Source organism: Silurus meridionalis, chromosome 23, assembly GCF_014805685.1.
Source record: "Silurus meridionalis isolate SWU-2019-XX chromosome 23, ASM1480568v1, whole genome shotgun sequence".
Classification (NCBI taxonomy): domain Eukaryota; kingdom Metazoa; phylum Chordata; class Actinopteri; order Siluriformes; family Siluridae; genus Silurus; species Silurus meridionalis.
This window is the reverse complement of record NC_060906.1, coordinates 6,355,756-6,363,781: the sequence shown is the minus strand read 5'-3', so window position 1 is coordinate 6,363,781 and position 8,026 is coordinate 6,355,756.

Genomic DNA, 8,026 nt, shown 5'->3' with positions numbered 1-8,026 from the left:
ATTCTTCACCTACTAACTTCATGAGTTCTTCACTGTGATTATGCATGTACTTCACAACAGCAAGTCTTATTTTCCCATGACTCTTTTCAGAACCAGTAATGACTTGTGACACTGCTCTAAAATAAACTATTGCCATTGTAAGGATGGTCAGATCTATTCATGGTACCAGACCCCAAGAACTGCCATGCAACTTCATGAGACCAGACCCCGAGAACTACCATGCAACAAAACAATAAACCTTCTAATCTGAAGAGAGGATCTCTTTGATCTGAGGAGAGAAAGCCATTTGTTCAGCTGCCCAGTCACCCATCCTTGAGCCCCCCTCTTCCCTCCTGGGGAGATGGCCAGATCATGGAAAGGTGACTGAGAATGTCCCAGAATTCAAGCTACTTTACTTGCATAATGTAATAATTACAATTTAGTAATGTATATTACCTAATAATGCATTTTACCTTCACATGTTTAGTATCATTTTAAAGGTCTTGGTGTGATTGGAAATATGATCTCAGTCTCATATCAGTAAAACAGAACTCAGGTTTGGGGAAATTCTCTCCTACTGACATAAGTGTTGCCCCGGAGAACATCCTGACCAGGTGGTCTAGGTGACAATTAGGTTTTAGGTCACATCCTTTCCCAAGAAAGGGTGTGCAAAGCTTTATCACTTTGAATTTACAAGTGTTTACGATGGTTTGGGTATTTAAGGAAATTTGACGAAACACTCAGGGAAGCATTCGATAGTCAAAACTTCCCACACAGTCTCTGTGTGTCTCTTGCCAGGTATAGTGAACAATTCTTTAGTAAACTACATTGATAAATTATTTGATTTAATGTTGATCATGTTATGTAACTTTCTTCTATTATTTGTTTTAAATGTGACATTTGTTTATTGATTATTGCCTGGTAAATAAATGTAAAATTCTTGATTAACTCTGAAATTTCCTGAAATCATTTATGTCTAGTTGATTATGTAGTCTGGCGTTACCGCAAATCTGTGACCAGGATAGTACAAACTGAAGGCTCATGAACGGATGGAGCATAGAGCACAACGTCTGAGACCTTCTGATTTCTGACTATCTCTGACTTTAGCAAGTTATAACTAAGTGACTAAATACAGTATTCTTTATGCATGAGCAAGCATTGGCGGCCTACTTAAAGAATATTAGTTTACCGTTATATCCTCTGACTAAGGGACAGTCTGGCGAGTTTGTGTCCGTGAGCACGTGTAGCGGCTATCACTGACTTAGCAAGTTATGACCAAGTAACTAAATCAATGAATATTAGTTTACCGTTATATCCTCTGACTAAGATTCGGATTGGCCAATGTGCCTCCGTGAGCAGGTATAGTTAGCCGAGCACAAAGTTCTAAGCGACTCCAGAACCATAATAAATGATTAATTGAAAAGACGGAATGCTTAGAATAACTTACTAAAATTAAAGAAGTACAACCAATAAGTGATCAGCTTAAATTATAGCTATTCAAGTTAAATCTTTATCATAAATTGGAGTCAGATTAGAGGTTAAAATTGGATTAATATAACAATATACAATCTATTTAAGTAATCTTTTACAGCCGCGCTAGAAGGACCAACACGCAAGAATACCTTCACCCACACCAGTGGATTCCGTCATTGGGCCATTGGGTGGGCACCCTACACCATCCTCTACAACTTTTCCCGTCTTACAAACAACACCTAAAGATCCATAGGCAGTGGGTCTTTGTATAATGTTTCAAAATTCAAATTCAATTTATTACATAATGTTTGTGCACCTGCCATAGATAAAGGTCTATATGTGAATGTCATCTGATCTACAGTTTCCACAACTTCAACACCTTTATCTCTTACCATCATTGCTGCACAACATGTCATTATAAGTTGTTTTTAACATATGCTATGGCGCATTTCCATAGAAATAAGATGTTTCTTGTTTTCCAAACCTTGAAAAATATTTACGTTTTCAAAATTTGTTTTGTTATCCTTTAATGAAAGATGTACTGATTTTACAGTATCCATAACAACTTTGTAGTTCAGACTCATTAACACAAACTACAGTCTCAATGGTTGACAATTTTCTAAATAGATGCTGTGTTTTGACAAAACTATACCATTGCAACTGTATTTTAACCAACGACCATCATAAAATGTAAAAACATTAATTCCTAAATAATCTGCTGTTGCTTGTATTTCAACTTCTGTTGCCCAGCTATTAACATTTCATTTTAGACTTGTTAATGTATTCTGATATGGAGAAATACTCTCTTCTCAAAATGTATTGATATTTTTCACAATTTTCTTCCAAATGGTGCACAACAGCAAGCCGTATTTTTCTATGATACTTTTGTACCACTTACAGCTTGAGAGATGGCTCGAAAGAAACAGTTCCCCTCAGCCATTATACTAATATTTCTGCATGGAACTCCTAATAAACCAATGTGTGTAGAAGGCATGGAATTAGCTTCCACTTTATGCTGATGATACCCAGCTATATATCTCATCAAAACCAGGCGATATAGCTCATATAGCTCGGAAAGCTGAGTGTGTTAAAGAATTAAGACTGGATGACTCATAACTTTCTACTATTAAATTCTGATAAGGCGGATATTTTGCTCATCGGTCCAAAAAAAAAAAAAAAAAGTACACAGGCTCCAGCATTTTAACCTGCATTTAGACAGATGTTCTGTAACCATTAGTTCAACTGTAAAAGACCTGGGTGTTATTTTAGACAGCAACTTGTCTTGCAAAAAACATATCAACCAAGTTCCAAAAAACAGCCTTCTTTCACATTAGAAAGAAGAAAGCTAAGGAACAGTTTATCAGATATAGATAGTGAAGATCATGGAAAAGGCTGTGGCCACTCAGCTGCAGTCATTCCTAGCTGGTAACAACCTCTTATATATTTTTCAATCTGGCTTCTGCAAAGACCCCACAACACCCCTCTCGAGAACCAGAACTTTATCTGGAATACAGTAGGCTCCCCGGAGAGCTACCCTTGGTTTTTACACACCACATCTCCATACAAATGGTAGATCTGCAGACAAATGTCGGAACCCTCTACCCCTCCTTTCCTTGTTACATTCCCACCACAGGACATTCTACAGCACATCAGATAATTGTGTAAGGAAGGCCATATCACATGTAAATAACGACGGAAAATTTTCATGTTTCATTTCATTACAAAGGTTTTATCGCTGCTGGTGCACAGGTCCCATTCCCACAGCAATAAAACAAATAATAAAAAAGGTTTAATTGAGTTAAGAAAACATAACTGTATGCAAGGGGCGTGTGTCCTACTACAAATGTATACAGGCGAGGTGCCTCCCACAGGTCTGTAAGAACCAATCAATGCAAACTCCTATTGCTAAATAATTCTATCTGTGTATTTAAGGAGAACTGAAACATTTTGGGGAATCTGTAAACAGATCTCCCGCACAACTACTGTGTGTCGTCTTTACCAGGTATGAAAGGTTTTATATTTCCTGTTTAAATGTACAGTGGAACCCGGTTATGTCGTGGGCCTAGGGGACGCCAAAAAGCGTCGAGATAACCGATGGAGATAAATGAAAACCAATATGGCGGCAATATATTAACGTGCTTCAAATTTCTTTACATACATGATGTGCGTTATTAAATGAGAATGTACATGCGCGTGTTTTTGGAGGTTTTTTTACACAACAGCGTTGCCGCGATTTGTTTGAAGGCATGCTATAAAAAATGTACATACATGTTTGTTAACTATCAGGAAACCACCTGCCACGTCCCCTTTGGCGGCTGTCAAACCTCCACTTTTTCTGAAGCTACCGGCTTCAATCACGCACATTTAGCATCATCACCAGCTCCTAATTAAACCCCTCACTTCCACACTCTCACCGTCCGTTATTGTTGGTATATGTTGGTTCATGGTGGTCGTTGGTATCGCTCATGCGTATCCCGGCACGTGTCTTCCCACTCGGACTCCGCACTCTCTCAATGGCTGCGCTTTACTTCCCAATGCGCATCGCGGATTCCCCCGATCCTGCCGTTGTTAATTCTATGCTTTTGCTGCTCATCCCACATTCTCCCGTGTGCTGTTCAGCGCCGCGCTTCTACCAAGCGCACCCGTGGATTATATATACACACACAGACTACCTCTTTTCAGTTTGGGTCTTAGTGGACCGCGCTCCCAGAGCACACCACCACAATATTCACTTTCAAGGAGAGTGTTTGGCTTTGCCCTGTTTTGCAATAAACGGTTTTGCTTTCACTTTGGCTTTCGCCTCCCGTTCATCGCATAACATTAACAACAAAAGGCATATGTGCACCAACTAACAGCAGAGATTTAGCAGTATACAATACAAACCACCGTCGATTCTCGATACAAACCTTTATTATATTCTACAACATTGCAAACACAAAGATCGCTCACAAAATCACACAAAATGTGCGGGGTGTAGTTCGTTTTTACAAAAAGCTAACCAGTGTCAACATTAAATTCTCGAGTCATTTCACTCTGACACACAGCTCTGAAAAGTGTCCTACACCTGTAGCATCTGTAAGGCTTGATTTTTCCGCCACTTCCGCGAGTTCTTCTGCGGCTGCACAGTGCCGTTCGAGATTTCCGACGTTAAGTGGCAAATTTGCCCCCTCTTGTGCTCGAGATATCAGGGTTTGGCGAAATAAAAGAATCAACATAACCGATTAAAAATGCTAAGACAAAGCGAGAATTTGACGGTTCCACTTTAAAAACGTCGACTTAATAGGGTTGGCAAGTTAACCGAGGTTGAGAAAAGTAGGTTCCACTGTAAATACTATTGGTTTGTATTTTGTGTCATATTTTAATAGAACTATGAATTGGCTTTAAATTGTGATTTTCTTACCTGATTAATAAATTGTTATGTTTGATTTTATTCTGTGTTGCTCGGTAAATGTTGACACTGCAAGTAATAACGTTGCATCTGCAGTTACCATAATGCTGAAATCAGGCTAGGATCGGCCTAAATCCCAGTTAGATAGTGAATAATACATCAGCTGAGGATTTGAGAGATACGACTAGCACTTGGTGTTAGTTTAAGTGTACTTAGAAGCGTGGAGGCTAACAATATGTATTTCCGTTTAGAGTAACATTTCTAATTACTCTAAATAGGGTGAGCCTCAACCTCAGATTATTTCAATATTATTCTATTCATTATCTGTGGTTAGAAATAATTATTGTAATAATTAAGTGTCACCTCTAAGGGGACTAAATAAAGTATGTTTAAAGTTGAGCACGCAGAGAGCGGCCGCTTAAGCTTTTAGTCCAACCTCTGGCAGCGACCAATACTGATTCGCTTATGACCGTTGACCAGTATATTAATTATAGGGCCCATACTAGGATCATGTGCGACTATGAGAACCGAATGAACGAGTGTAATACCAGAGCTTAATCAGAATAAATAAACAAACATCCATCCAAATTATAATTAGTAAAATAACCTATGTAAATATTAATTATGTTTTATTTAATTGGAGTCAGATAAGAGATTAATAACAAATGAAGAAATGCATAAACCCATATCTTATTATCTAATGTGAAAGGAAAGATTGAATCCTTCGCCACGCCTCTGGAGACTGCCATTGGACCAGTGGGTGGTTCCCACCTTACAAGTTGGTGACCCCGACGTGATCTCTCTACCTGCACAGGCGAGTGACGTTTTTCCGATGCGACTATTCATTTTGGATTCCCACAGAAGATATGAGGTTTGATCTTCTCCTTCCCTGCCTACAGCTGCTGTGGTAAGTTTGTTCCTTTTTGCCTATTAGAAGTGTTGAGGGAAAGTTTTGCACACCCAATATAGACACATAAATTAGAACGGGCCGGTACGCCCATTGTTAGACCGGAGACCGTAGAAATCCGGTGGGGCATAAGAATTTAGAGGAAACATGGATTCTCAGGGACATTATAGAAGCAGTGTAGAGAAGGAAATCATGGAAACAGCCACGTTAAAGCTAAAAAACACCCTTGTTCTGTTAAAGGAAAAGGGACTAAATCTCACATGGAGCAATAATTAAATCGTATCCTGGTATTCTGCCAAGAGCCGTAAACTGGAAACGAAATCAAAATATAAAAAGACTCCCCTCGCTATTGTTTACCTGTTGCGTCGCAACGATTTGGCAACCATTACCAAAAACGAGCGGACAATAGCAAGCATAAAAGAGATTGAAAATTCACGTTGAGATGAACTAACAAGGGTACGAGCTCAGGTCGACTTGTTCGCTTATGAAAAACAAAGCTGGGCAAGAAAGCGAGACAATGGCTAAAAAAAATTGACGAACTTCAAAAGAAACTCAAAAACGGTAACAGTTACATATCCACGCTCAAAGACTGCTGTGATCATTCGGGTGTCCCCGTAGCTGCAATTAAACAAGCAGCCATAAATGAAAATGTTAGACGCCGGAACAAAAAACGATAGCGAAGATGCTGATATAGCCTCGTTAGGGGCTAAAATGCAGAGAGATGCTCGTAACCGAGCTCCAATGCAAGAGCCTGAGGGTGCTAATCAGATAAGCCCAATGAGAGCGAAATCGAACGATGTTCCGCAAAATTCAGTCAAAGTGGCCGTACTAAAAACTGTAACAAACGCAACCGACGAGATTACAACTATTAGTAGTCCATTAACATGCGAAGAGTGCTCACGAAATAAACAGGTCGTAGGGATGATGCCTCGCAAAGGCCCGTTTCAGCCGTATTGGGAAACTTTGTACAGACTAGAAGTCCGAGACGTGTGGCAAATAGCACTCCTCACCATTCCCGAGGAAATTAAACCAAAATTGACCGCTGAAATAAAATCCGGAGACATGATAGAGAGGAAAAATTACGAAACCAAATGATGCAATTTATGAACGGTTAAAAGTGGCGCTGCTAAACATAAGAGGGCCAACCTATGTAGACTGGGACAGAATTTTAGACATAAAACAAGCACCCAACAAAGTGTTTGAAACTTATGCGATTATGGGTAACATATAAAGAGCATTCTGGTTTTGAAGATGCAAGTCATGATTATGAAGTATTGTTACAAATAATAAAAAAAAAAAATCACGCTGGCCCTCCGATCCAAAAGGCACTGTTAAATGGTGTGGATCCAGCAGAGAACACATTCAGAGCAGTAGTAGACTGGATGGAAAAATAAACCTTGTGCCATTGCGTCTGCACAATGGACAACAAAAGGACAGGGCAAAGAAAAACCCTACCCGAGATCCCAACACAAATATTGTAACTTTTGCAGAAAAAACAATCAGTACACAAAAGACTGCTTCAAAAGACATGGGGACAGACAGCAAATGCAAAACCAAACTGATCCCTCTGAAAAAATGCGGAGATAATTTATCATACTCCTCGCCACATCAAAAAAACAAAATGAATCGCAGAACGGAGCAATCGTTGCGAGTTCGGCGCCAGAAAAATACAGTTTCTCATAGGGGTGCGTGGCCTCTATTGCTATTGGAAGCATAATTAAGAGCGGCAACCGGATCAAAATAAGAGCTAATTTAGGAGGCCAATTAGCTGATGTACTTATTGATACTGGCGCAGCATGCTCATGTACAAATATTCGATTGCCATTATCAGACGAAACCATACACATAAAAGGCATCGGCGACACGCTAATGGTAGCAACACAAACCCAGCCCGCTCGACTTGACTTAGGCATAGACATAATTGAAGAACCTTTCTGGTACTTGTCAAACAACAGTGAGGGGACTGTACTGGGAAAGGACATTATGAAAAAACATGGATTTGTCATTCATTGTTTTGAAAAACAGATTGAAATTCAAACTAACAAGACAGTGAAAATGTCCACCACGGAACGTGGTCAGAATTATGTTCATTTCCACTACAGATCTCATTCAACAGTTGATTGACAAGCACAGCACTGTTTGGGCTAATCATGAACATGACTGTGGCCTTATTGATTTTGTTGAGTGTATTGAAGGAGAGCCACCTCCCCCACAAAGACAATACCGCATCAAGCCTGAGGCTGAAACAGCAGTGCATGAAATAGTCCAGCAGCTTGAAA